This window comes from Medicago sativa, chromosome 5 (assembly GCF_051527215.1).
Source record: "Medicago sativa cultivar Bolivia chromosome 5, Bolivia_mono, whole genome shotgun sequence".
Taxonomy (NCBI): Eukaryota; Viridiplantae; Streptophyta; class Magnoliopsida; order Fabales; family Fabaceae; genus Medicago; species Medicago sativa.
Genome location: NC_140753.1, coordinates 50973247 through 50986592, shown reverse-complemented (window position 1 = coordinate 50986592; position 13346 = coordinate 50973247). Strand labels below are relative to the sequence as shown.

Below are 13346 nucleotides of genomic sequence, written 5' to 3'. Positions count from 1 at the left end.
AAGCATAAATCACTTCCAAGTAAATTTTCTTTTCCCACGTTGGATAGATAAGATTATTAAGAAGAGTTTATAAAGATGAGACATTTTTCACCGTACAAGCCAGTTTTGTATGGATGAGTTAGGCTTCGATTTTCGTGTCATGGTATCAGAGCCTATCAGGTCTATCGTTGGGCTTCCTGCATCATCCATGCTTCAGGCCCATTGAGTCGGGCTGAATCGTGAAGGGGTGTGTTAGCAGCCAACACTCGGTGGGACTTAGTCCCACATCGGATAGATATGATTCTTGAGAAGAGTTTATAAAGATGAGACACTCCTCATCTTACAAGCTGGTTTTGTATGGATGAGCCAACACTCGGTGGGATTTAGTCCCACATTGGATAGATAGGATTCTTGAGAAGAGTTTATAAAGATGCGGCACTCCTCACCGTCCGATTTTATAAGGATGAGTTCGACCCTCCTCACCGTCCGATTTTATAAGGATGAGTTAGACCCCAAATTTCAACATGGTTCCGGATTTTATAAGGATGAGTTAGACCCCAAATTTCAACATGGTCCCATCTATCAATATTTGTTTAATTTTCAAATAATTTCCCTTCCAATGGAAAGTGAATCCAACCATTTTTCCCTTCCAATTTCTTTTTGCAGTGGCATAATGGTTTGTATATTTGGCTAATTTAAAGGAAAATGTGGTTAGAAACAAAGAAAATCAATCTTAAACAAACTTAGTGTTAAATTGCCTAATCTTATACCAAATCTATACATACATTTTTAGTCCAAATCTCTATGTGGCCCGAAACAACTTCCCTTTTAACAAAGTATGTATGATTTATTACAATCATAATTTAGAAACTTATTACTATGGTGTATAAGATAGATGCATATTTTTATAAGGACAAAACTTAGGTACAATTCTTTAGGCGCTTTTCGTATGGTTCTTAACTAAAAATATATCTTTTTTTGTTATAACAAAATTTGAGAAAATTATGGATTTAAGGAAATCATGGTGAATTTAGTTAAGAACCATACGAAAAGCACCTAAGGAATTGTACCTAAGTTTTTTCTTTTTATAATATAAATTTTTTTAATTTAGAATAATTTTTTTTCCAAAACGACATATAATTTGGGACATAGGGAGTAAAATTTAGTGACATTAAGCAATTAATTTAGAGCAATCAGAATGATTGTTTAAGTGATGATTCATTTTCTTATATATATGGTTGAAGGAAACTCTTTTTACTTCTTATTTCTCACAATCCTTGCGTTCCTTTCTCCCTATTCTCTACCACTACTTATTTTGTTTCACTTTTTTTTCCTTAACTCTTGTTTTCTTGCAGATTTATTTTTTGTTTCATGAATTCCAAAAGCATATATGAATGCATGATTTTATATATATTTTTTTTATATAAGGGAAACATTGAAACAATTTATGCTTTTGTTGGATGTTGCATAGATAGACATAAGCAAAAACTAAAATAGAAAAGAAATATGTTAAATAATTTAATCGACTAAGCGAGGTTCTCTCTAAAGTTAGTCGTTGAAACTTTGTTATTGTTATATAATATTATAAGGTGTCCACTCTTTTTCTTATTTTGTTAATTGATTATTAGGGATCAATTTATTTATATTACTACATTTTTATATCCTATTCTCATGAATTTTAACATGAAATTGATTGCTTTTACTATTGTATGATTGGTCTAGGCCGAATCCACCATATTGGGTGAGATAGACGAGTGATTGTTGCGCTACAAGATTTATACCATCATGTCACTTTTATTTAATTATTTAACATAAAAAACTTGGCATATGTTTTAGGAATATGTCACTTGCAATTTTCAAGCTGCATAATATACATTTGTTTTAATTTTTGCTTCATTTGGTTGTCTATTCCTTTGTTTGAGTTATCGTTGTGGTACAAGAATGTTCAAATTAAAATTTTGATTCGTGACAATTAAAATCATTGATATATAGTTCACGCATGAAGAATTTAAGGCAAGACCGAAGACAATGTATCAACACTTAGCCTTGGATTAATGATTGAATTGTTCAAATATAAGTGTAACAATTAACATGTGGATGCGGAACAAATGAAGACATAGAGGCAATTACAAGACAATCACTGATTTGTTGGTGAAAAGGAGAGATGATAATGTGTCCTTGGATTAAAATGAAGACATTGTGTCACATGTTCAAAAGTTTTTAGGAATTTTCGATTGAAAATTTAGGGATCTAGCAACGTTAAGAATGTGTTGATGTTTTCGCTCAACAATTCGGTTTTGTTGAGGACACTCAACACAAGACGTTTGATGAATAATCCCTTTTGAAAGAAAAAAAAATCAGTCATGGCAAATTCAACACTATTGTCACTCCTTAAACATTTAAGTTTAGTGCTAAATTGTGTTTCAATAAAAGGAAATGAAACTTTGAAGACGTTGTCTAGTTTCACTTTTAACCTTCATTAAGACAACCCAAGTAAATCTACTAAAATTTATGTACAAGAGTCAAAAAATACTTATGACCAGAAATGGATGGAGTGGCATAAATGTCTGCATGCAACAATTCAAATATATGAGTAGATTTAGATGTATACTGTTAGTATAAGGAAGAGCTTTTTGTTTAGAAAAATGTCATATATCACAAGGGAAATCCCTCTTATGTTTGTATGATACAAAAGGGAATTGGGAAGAAAGACATCTATGAACAGAATCTGAAATATGTCCTAATCTATAGTGCCATAAGAAACCGTCATCATTAGTAGTTGTAATATGAATTACAAAGAGAAGTAAGTTTGGAAGGAAGAACCGTGGCACAAGATCTCCATGTTTCTCAGCTATACCAATCAGTTTCCTTGTGGTTTTCTGCAAAATCAAACAATCATTGACTAGGAAAGTAAAGGAATAATTCAATGAGTTAATCATTTTTGTGACAGATAAAAGATTAACATTAAAATCTGGAATATGGTAATCATTGTGTAAAGTGATGTTTTCAGATAATTTAACAGTGCCAGATACATTGGCAGTGCTTTGGTAACCATTAGGTAATGTCATGAATCATGATAAATGGTTTAATAGAAAGGAAAAAAAAAACTAGTAAAATGTGTGAGAACAAGTTATGTGATATGTGGCATCCGTGTATTGTTACCTGTTTGAGGCTTTGCGATAGAATTGATTGAAGGATTGGAACTGATGATAGAATTTGTGAAATCTGACAATGTATGCAAAATCTGGAACCACGACGTGACCTCCTCTTCATACTTTCTCATGTCAGATGGAATTGCGCAAGTGCAATCACGAGTAGGTCGATAATTTGCTATCTCTTACCACATCGATGTTAACTGTGAAATAATTAGAAATATCCAAGGCTCCTTGCTGAAATCGTCTTGAATGTCGGAAACGCGAAATAAGTGCAGCTTTATCAATCACGAGAATGGATTCCGAAATTGATCGCTGCAACTATGTTGTTACGACGAATCCATTGATTATAGAGAGGATTGGTTGTCACGGGTTGAGGAAAATAACCATCAACAATGTTTTTGAGGAAAAATTTCAGCAAATTGAAGGATCCACATATGATAGAAGTTAGAACTCTCAAAGATTTTAATTTTACATCTTGAACATGCCAACCAAATCCGAAGCCAAGCAACACATTACCATATCAAATAACCAATAAATTTTGAAGCATAAAAAACAGGAACCTAAATGATTGAACCATCTCAGCCTTCCTTCATGTGGCATATCATATCATATCATATTAGCAATGCTTCAACCAAGACCATCACTTTTTACTGTTTAACTGCATAATTTAGTGTAGAAAAATAATATCAAAATCTGCATATAATGATAGATGTCAAAGTACAAATGAGTATTAACATAGTTAAAAGACTAAAATAACACAATAACAGAACATGTAAGTATGTAACTGCTGCAACATTGAATAAAGTGTTTTTACTCACCTTCCATCCATCCACAATCTAGATGCCAATATTTCGCTATAACAGTTCCTTTATGGTTAGCATTTGCCCATTGCTTTTACTGCCTTTCTTGAACTTTATCTTCTTCTCCAGATCATGTCGCCAAAACACCAATTAGAAACTTGAATAATCACCATCCATTATTTAACCAATATAAAATTAAAACAAAAAAACTCACCCAGATGGCCACCATAAGCCTGTCATAAATGCGGCTCTCCTACGTTGACGTTCTCTCTCTTCTCTTTCACGTTGTCGTTCTCTTTCTTCTCTTTCCCGTCTTCTTTGACGCAGGTATTTGATTAAAAACCAAATACCTGCGCCAACGGCAAATGACAACAAAACCGTTCCGATCGTCCCAATTACTAAAAGAACTACACCCTTTCTAGTAAAGGGGGTCGTCCGTGGTGGAGGAGGTAGAGACATCAAGTTTGGAGAAGGTGGGGGAGGGGGACTATATGTAGTGTTAACCCACGGATTTTGTGGGGATGGCGCGTACTCAGTTTGAACGGGTGCAGCAAAATATAAGATGATAAATGCAACTATTAGTATGGTCATACCTTCAAACACAAAAAATGGAAAGAAATTAATATCAAAAATGTATTTGTCATTAAATTATAAGGCCTAATTTATTTGTCATTCTAAGTGAGTTATCAACTTTTGTTGATGTTTTATGGATTTTATTGTATCTAGAGTTTTTAGATCCTAATACTTTTGAATATTTTGATAGTCCTTAAGAATATATGTATAAGAACATACACGACCACCAACCTAGAGTTTTTATTGAATGCTATGGAGGAAAGTATACTATTATTTCTTCATCACCTTTATTATTGAACATACTATAATGAGGTTTCCTCCCTAGTATTCATTTTTTTACCATGGCTGTTTAAATTGTCATGGTTCATGTTTTATGTGATAAGACTTGCTACAATTTTAGTTGTTTTTTTTTCATAAAATAATTTAAAAAGGTATATTTGAATTATTTATCTAGTCCTCTTTTTCCTATTCATTATTTCAACAAGTAGTACCTACGTAAATAAATATCTAATTGCTACAAACATATATAGTTTCAATGGTTTTATGGCAAAGCTAACACAAACAAATGAAGAAACTAAGAGAAGGATAAGATTGTGCAAAAACTATTTTTCCCTGAACATTTATAAATATTTGTTAAATTTTCAATGGGATTAATAAATAGGTTCTCACAAACCAATCGTAAAAAACCAATGTGTGTAACTAAATGTTGTTATATTTGAAGTTTATTTACACTTGGTTCAATTTATATACATTTTAGTTTACTTGAAATTGTTATCAGTATTTAATTCTTAATTTGATCTATGTGCGATTTTGATCACCCTTACTCTTTTACTAATTTTAGTCTTTTTAATTTAAAGATTAACAAATAAAATAATTCTACCATCAATTGGCTTCCATGTAAATTTCTTAAAGCCCCGTCTAAATCATAAGTGTTTTGCATGGAACTTCGAATATCTAGGGTACTCTTAAAAAACTTGATTATGAAGTTGTGTAGTAGGACAATCTTTATGTTGACTAAGAGAATGTCAATAATGACTCATTAGGTCTAAATAAAAATAAAAAATCAATACAAATAATTATAGACTCATTAGGCGGAAGCAACTATTAAACATAAATATATGATTGGATTAAAGTTTAAGGGTCATAAGAATACCTTTGTTTAGTGTTGAACCATTCACAAGTGAAGAGATCCCAAGGGATGAGGGATTGATCAACAAACAACTTACCTTCAATCCTAGAGGTTTAAGGTCTTAGAGTCAGATGACTTTAAATCAGATATAAAGCACCCACAGCTTAACTGTATGTTTACTCATTGGTTGAAGTAGTAAGGAATTGAAAGGCTAGAGTTTGAATTAAATTACAACATCGTCATATTCATGGAAACAATTTTTAGAATTGGAGGAAGACAGTGAGCTTTGAAATATGCAAAAACAAAGGTTTGAAGCTTAACATAAGCAAGAATTCGAAAATATATAGAAATAACAAGTTGTTAGAGTGCCCAAGTTAAAATCTACTGTGGTTCCTCGGAAAAGAAAAAAAACGAACACGTATGGAAGAGCACGTTTTTGCCTATGAATGTATAAGTACAAATGATATAAAAAAAGATTGAGAGTATTTACAATTATCAACATCTATTATTCCTTGATTGTCTAAAAGAAAAATAAATTATTCCTGTTAAAAAAAAAATATATATATATATATTTTATAATATTATTATATATTTGATTTATACAATTTTTTTGACATCAAGAAATAAAAATGGAGACATGCGATCTTTGATGCTCAACTTAAGTTGCTTACATTACTGTTAATGGAACCTCGTATGCATCGACAACTCCCTTGTCGGAAGACCTCCTTTAAGCATACGCCAAACCATGATGATCACCTTCGAGGGTACTAGACTGGACCACAACTTTTTGCATAGGGCTGCAACCATTGTGTCATGGCTGCCTAGATTTCGTTGTGGGATTTAACCATATCCAGCTATCACATTTGATTGAAATTGAACATCTCTTAATATGAATTCCGACTCCCGCTCAAATAAATTACACTTCCAATTCCAACTCTAACTAATGAATCTTATATATAGATTACATTGTAACAATCATTAATCTTAACATTTAAAAGATTACAATTTTGGCCCCCTAACAAAAAATTAACAATTTTACCCCCTAACTTTATAAAACAAAGGAAAACTGCTTAGAAGACACCACGTGTCCGAGAACAAGAGCATATTTCTGTAAAGATAGAGGGACAAAAGAACATACTTTCATATAGTTAGAGGGTCATAAGATCATATTTAACGAAAGATGGAGGGAAAACTTGTTATTTTTTTAAGGGGTCAAAATTACAACTTTTTAAACGTTAAGGGGAGAAAAATACATTTAAAATTTATTTTTTTAACAAGAGAGGAAAGAATCAATTAGCAATTATATTGTATTACACTGAATAAAAAAAATTGTATTACAGTTTTAGTTATTTTTAAATAGATTTTAATGATGAACTAAAAAATACATTTTAAGGAATATGTGTCCTTTAAGTTACACCATGTGTCCTTTAAGTTTGTAGTTTGTAACAGATTAGTCTTTTAAGTTATATTGGTCACGCATAAGTCATTTAAGTTTGAGGTTTGTAACAAATTGGTCCTTTAAGTTATTTTGGTCACAGATAAGTTATTTAAGTTTGTAAACGTTTTCAATTTAGTCCTTCTACGACATCATCATTTTGGTTAACAGAAGGACTAAATTGAAAATTTTTACAAACTTAAAGGACTTATGTGTGACCAAAATAATTTAAAGGACCAATCTGTTACAAACCTCAAACTTAAAAGACTTATGTGTGATCAAAATAACTTTAAAGGATCAATCGGTTACAAACCTCAAACTTAAAGGACCCCTATGTAATTTAACCATATTTTTAAATATATTTGAAATCAATCAAATATATTTGAGTTTGTTATTTCTTTTTCTGAAGGAGTTTGTTATATATCTTAAATCTTCTTTTTTGTTGAGTTTGTTATACCTTTCCGAAAGAAAAAAAAAAAGATCTTTTGCTATATTTTGTTAAAAAAGTATTACAAAAACAAACTATAAATACGATTCAAAGTTTCTACCCGTCTCACAAATTTCTAATTGAGAAAAAATTTTAGGGTTAGCAATTTTACACCTTTTCATCGTTAAGAAAAAAGTTAGGGTTAGCGATTTTACACATTTCATCATCATGTCTTCAACCACCAAGAAGATCACTCTCAAGAGTTCCGACAACGAAACCTTTGAGGTTCCCGAGGCTGTGTCACTTGAATCGCAGACGATCAAGCGCATGATCGAGGACAATGGTACTGACAACGAAATCCTAGTTCCTAATGTGACCGGTGAGATATTGGCGAAGGTGATTGAATATTGTAAGAAGCATGTCGATGCTGCGAGTTCCGATGAAAAACCTTCAGAAGATCATGATCTTAAGAATTGGGATGCTGAATTCGTGAAGGTTGATCAGAGTACGCTTTGCGGTCTCATTCTTGCTGCAAACTACTTTGATATCAAGAGTTTGCTGGACCTTACCTGCCAGACTCTGGCGAACATGATCAAAGGGAAGACAACGGAGGAACTTCGGGAGCAATTTAACATCGAGAATGAATTCACTCCAGAGGAAGAGGAAAAAATTCGTAAGGAAAATCAATGGGCATTTGAATGAATCATATTTGTGGCTGCAACGTTGAAGGATTTATTATGCTTTTATTTTTTTTTATTTTTTTATTTTAAAGACTTTTATGTTTGTTTTCGTTCTGTTTATTTCAGGGTTCCTTTTTTATCTGTGCTGTTGATTGTGTTAACTATGTTCACTTCACACCATAGACGACAATGATGTTTAACGTGTTCTCTTCTAGTTTTTATTTTTGTTTTTTGATTGACTTTCTTGTTTGACTTTCTATTCTTCTACATACTCTTTATTAAAATTGATGCCATGTGAAATTCCAATTTTGCCCCTATGAGGGGCAATTTGGTAATTCCATAATTCCATACCCTTGGAGAGTGCCACCTCATTATCCAAATATTATATTTTATATTTTATTTTATATAATTTTATTTTATATTTTATATTTATTTTATAAGAATAAAAATAATCCTAAATTCAGTTGCTTTTACATTGCCGTTGTGGGAGATTAAAGTATCGTTTGATCCGGCTTTTTTTCAACTTCTCTACATTTTTAAGGAGAAGTTAGGTCAAACACAATATCAATTAAGTACTTACTAAAAAAATACTTTTCTTGAATGCATAAAATTGAATGGAATGAGCTTTGGCCAAAAGTTGTTGAATGGTACTTTATAAAACTACTTCTCGAGAATTTATTTCACAAGCACCTCTTTTCAACTCACGTTAGGAACCTTTTCTTTTATTTTTTAATATTATATTTCAATATGTTTTTTTCTTTCATTTAACTTTATTTTATTTTATTTTTTGAACCGTTCCATTTAATTTTTCAAAGAGGTTCCATTTAATTTTATTATCTTTTTTTCAAAGGAATTTTATTATATTTTTATCACTTATATATTTAATTTCAATATTGTTTAATCATCACAACCTCACAAATATTTTTATTCACGCTGTCATTTAATGATACCAAATATTTTTATTTCCTTTCTTCAACCTCACGAATATACACACACACACATTAACGTTTAGAGTAATATTTTATGTACTTCTGTCTGTTTTTTTGTTACGCTAATGCATATAATTTTTTTTAGTGTTGCTTGGTTGAGTGCTACCTCACCGATTTTTTTTAACTACTTTCCAATTTTTATATTTTTAAAAACTTTTAACTATTTTCCAATTTTTTTATTTTTAACTATTTTCCAATTTTTTTCTCCCAAATTCAGTTGCTTCTACACTGCCATTGTGGGAGATTAAGATATCGATTGACCCGGGTTTTTTTTTCAACTTCTCTACTTTTTTAAGAAGAAGTTAGGCCAAATACAATATCAATTAAGTACTTACTAAAGAAGACACTTTTTTTAAATGCATAAAATTGAATGGAATGAGCTTTGGCCAAAAGTTGTTGAATGTTACTTCAAAAACTACTTCTCGAAAATTTATTTCACAAACATCTCTCTTCAATTCACGTTGGGAACCTTTTCTTTTATTTTTTTAATATTATATTTCCATATATTTTTTTCTTCCTTTTAATTTTTTTTTGAACCGTTCCATTTAATTTTTTTTAAGGATGTTCCATTTAATTTTATTACCTTTTTTTCAAAGGAATTTTATTATCTTTTTATCACTTATATATTTAATTTCAATATCGTTTAATCATCACAACCTCACAAATATTTTTATTCACGCTGTCATTTAATGATACCAAATATTTTAATTTTCTTTCTTCAACCTCGCTAATACACACACACACACACACGCATAATTTGTGTTAGGAAACATATTGCATCACTATTTGGAAAACAACTAAATTTAATCCTAACCAGTTTGGATGGTATTATGAGAGTTGCACCAAATGTTCGAAGACATCAATGTCAAATGATGCTAGCTATAAATGCACATGCAGGAGCGATGCTTAACTTCCGTTTGTTTCAACAATGTTAATTGGCCAACGGGGTACATATATACCACATGCATGCATTTATCTAGACTTTATAAGAAGATAATAGGAAGATAAATTAGAAGTCATGGTACATTTTCTTTAGCTTAAAATCAGTTATGCTACCTTCATTTTATAAATTATATGTAACTATATTCGCATACATTTTATCCATGTTAATATGCATTAGACTAATATTGCAGTTATTTTTCTGTTTAGCATTTCCCAAACGAGGTGTCAAGAACAATTCTGAAAGAAAAGCGCAAAACAATCACTCTCATTGATGACCAGACACAAAGAAAGTATAAGTGTCGCCTCATTACCGCCGAAAGAGCAAGCTATGAAAAATATTTGGGTGGCTAGTGGTTCCATTTCTGCAGAGAATGTGTGATGGAAGAAGGTGGTAAGCTCATCATTGATCTTGAAAAGTCACCGAAGAACTTGCATGTTCGAGTTGTTCCAAAGTAGATCTTTGTTGCTGAACTATTTGAACTTCTACTATTTTGGTGTATTGCTTTGGACTGTAATCGTAAACTATCTTGACTTTGGGATGCCATTTGTTCTTTTCATTTTGTCTGATGTAAATATTGGCAAAAATTCCTTTTTGGTTAGTCTATGACACTTGCAGTCTCTTTTATAAACCTAACTATTATGTAACGTTAATATGCACATTGTTGGTTTCTTCATTGGTTCCAATTAGTATCATGTTAATTATAATGTTGTTTTCCTAATCTCTTGAACAAAATGAGATATGCTTGCTTGATTTTCACATTTATGAACGACAACAATTTCTTAGAAAGATGCAGCTATTTCCCTTAATTTTCTCATTAATTTCTCCTTTATAACAAAGTTTTTTAAAAATATAGTAAAAGTGGTTTATTTAGAATATCCGAGTTTGTGCAATATTTATTAATTTGCTCATTTTTCCTTTGGAATTTTTTTTACAAGATACATTATTCAACCCGTGCGAAGCACGGGTTTGTAACTAGTTATTGAATGATAATACTTCCTTTTTATGGAAGAACGAACACGTATTTATCTAAAGATTGATAAAAAAAAACAGATTATAAATTTGTTTATTATTGATGTTATTTTCACTCTTTCATTTAAAAAATGTATTTATGGAACAAAACAAAAAGTTGTAGGCTGTTAATATACTCATTCTAAATTTTAGAATGTTAGTTAAATAAGTGCGTATTTATGTAATTTTCACTTATTAATTTAACTTATTATAGTTTATTTTATTCTTTGAAATTAAATTTTACTTCTCTCTTTCGTCACAATTTTTCTTCAAATAAACTAAGCAAATTATATTAAAGAAACAACAAACAGCCCCTCAAACACAAGGCGTGCTAGAGGTAACTGATAAAAGTTTAATACAATACAATCAGGCTACCAACAACCAAAGAAGAAATAAACAAAATTACATAGCAGCTTGAAAACAACATAAAGGAAGACACTCCTTAATATTTCTCGAAGCTACAACAACACTATTTACCAAATAAAAGCTTTTAAGCAATTATTATGACCTCTAATAGAGAAATTGAAGGTGCTTTCATGATCCTAGGAATACTAGATAGTAATTGTAACAAGTTATTTTAATTGGTCTTGCTAACAAGTGTTCTAAGAACTTTGTTCAAAAAATCCATAAAAAAATGTCTTAAAAATGCAAGTCAAATATATGTAAAAATCGTAACTATACAATTTTTAATGTAAAAATTATTATTTTTTTATGTTTAAACAATGCCCTAAGGGTTAGGGCATTTGTTAGTATTTTTTTTTTAATTCCAAACTTACATCACACAATGCATACTTAAACATTTAGATTTTTTTTTTTTTACTATTTTTATATGGTTGTGAGGAATATTGATCATTATACGTAAGTTCCCCATATTGATTGCGGACACAAATAAATGTCACTTGATAATTTGTGATTGAGTCCATATGTGCTTCATAATGCAACTGGTCTTTTTCTTGATATCACTTATTGTATACCATTAGGAAAAAAATTAAACTTTATATCAAAGAATGTAAGTTCTAAAGTTAAGACTTAAAGTGAATCAGCATGAGTCATTTTATGGATCATAATTAAAAGTGAATGAAAGATTATGAATAACTTAAGTAGGGATTTTTGTTTGGTCCAAATTAGTGAGAGATTAATTAAAGTCCTTTTTGCTAAGTTTTAAAATTAATAAAAATGTCACAAGAATAATTTGACTCAAAATTATGTGTTAGAATTTGGCAATGACTAATTTGAATATTGATGTTGCTGATGAACTAAATTGATCCTCATGGACGATATTGGTTCTTTAGTCATTTATTTAATATTTAATGTTGTGATTAATATACTCATCAATAATGCATTCATCGATCATCTATCCCATTTTTCTCCAAAGACCAATGCTAGCTAATCTCCAACTTAATTTCTTGAAATGCTACAACGTACTGTATAAACATGATCACAAAGCACTTGTAAAAGGAGTATTGCAGACAAGATTAAAGGAATGAATGGAATAAAAAAGAAAAAAAAAAGGAATGGAAATTGTTATGGGTTATATATACTTGTCTCAATCAACTAGTAGTCTATGAAAAACAATTATATCATTTTCAGCGGTAAGTAAGATAACACATCAATTCCGATTTGAGTATTTCCTCTTCCACCTGAGTTCGACAAAGAGCATTAACCTCTATATCCTTTTTTTGTCATATTTTGGGACCATTACCTCAAAGAATCAAGATGAAGAAGAACAATGTTGTATTAGAATTAGCCTTATAAATAGACACGATCATGACACCTAGAAATTTTTTTTTATGTGAACCAAATAATTAAATGGTTTTGTTAATAGGGCATGGCAACAAAATCCATACCCGCGGTTACCCGCCCGAACCAAACCCAATTTGACGGGTTTTCCCCGTTTGGACTGGGTTTGGGGTATGAGTATGGGTTTTCCCCGATTTCAAAACACGGGTGTGGGACAGGTAACGGGTATATAGGTACCCACCCCAAACTCATACCCAAACCCGTCCCAAATGTAAAAAATTACTTTATGATTATATGTCATGTTATTTTGTTTGATAATTGTCATTTTAATGAAAACTACCATTGATATTTAAAGGATCAACTAAATCAATCCGTCTAAGAAATGTTAAAGTGAGCGTATTGTTGGATAATGTATTACAACGTTGCTCTTGGGGATGAAAAGAAACTTCTATTTTTTATTAAATAAAATTATTCAATGCGGGGACGGG

At 30.8% G+C, this 13346-nt stretch overlaps 1 long non-coding RNA gene and 1 pseudogene across 1 annotated transcript; one reads left to right on the top strand and one right to left on the bottom strand.

The window, feature by feature from the left end:
* Positions 1-3149: 3149 nt before the first annotated feature.
* On the bottom strand, positions 3150-5933 carry LOC146922783 (uncharacterized). The gene is made up of 3 exons (XR_015010871.1): positions 5661-5933; positions 3953-4527; positions 3150-3792 (listed from the first exon to the last, which is right to left on the bottom strand). It is a non-coding gene; the product is annotated as an uncharacterized LOC146922783 (long non-coding RNA).
* Positions 5934-7726: 1793 nt separating this feature from the next.
* Positions 7727-8493, top strand: LOC146922782 (SKP1-like protein 1B pseudogene; annotated as a pseudogene).
* The last annotated feature ends 4853 nt before the right edge of the window (positions 8494-13346 follow it).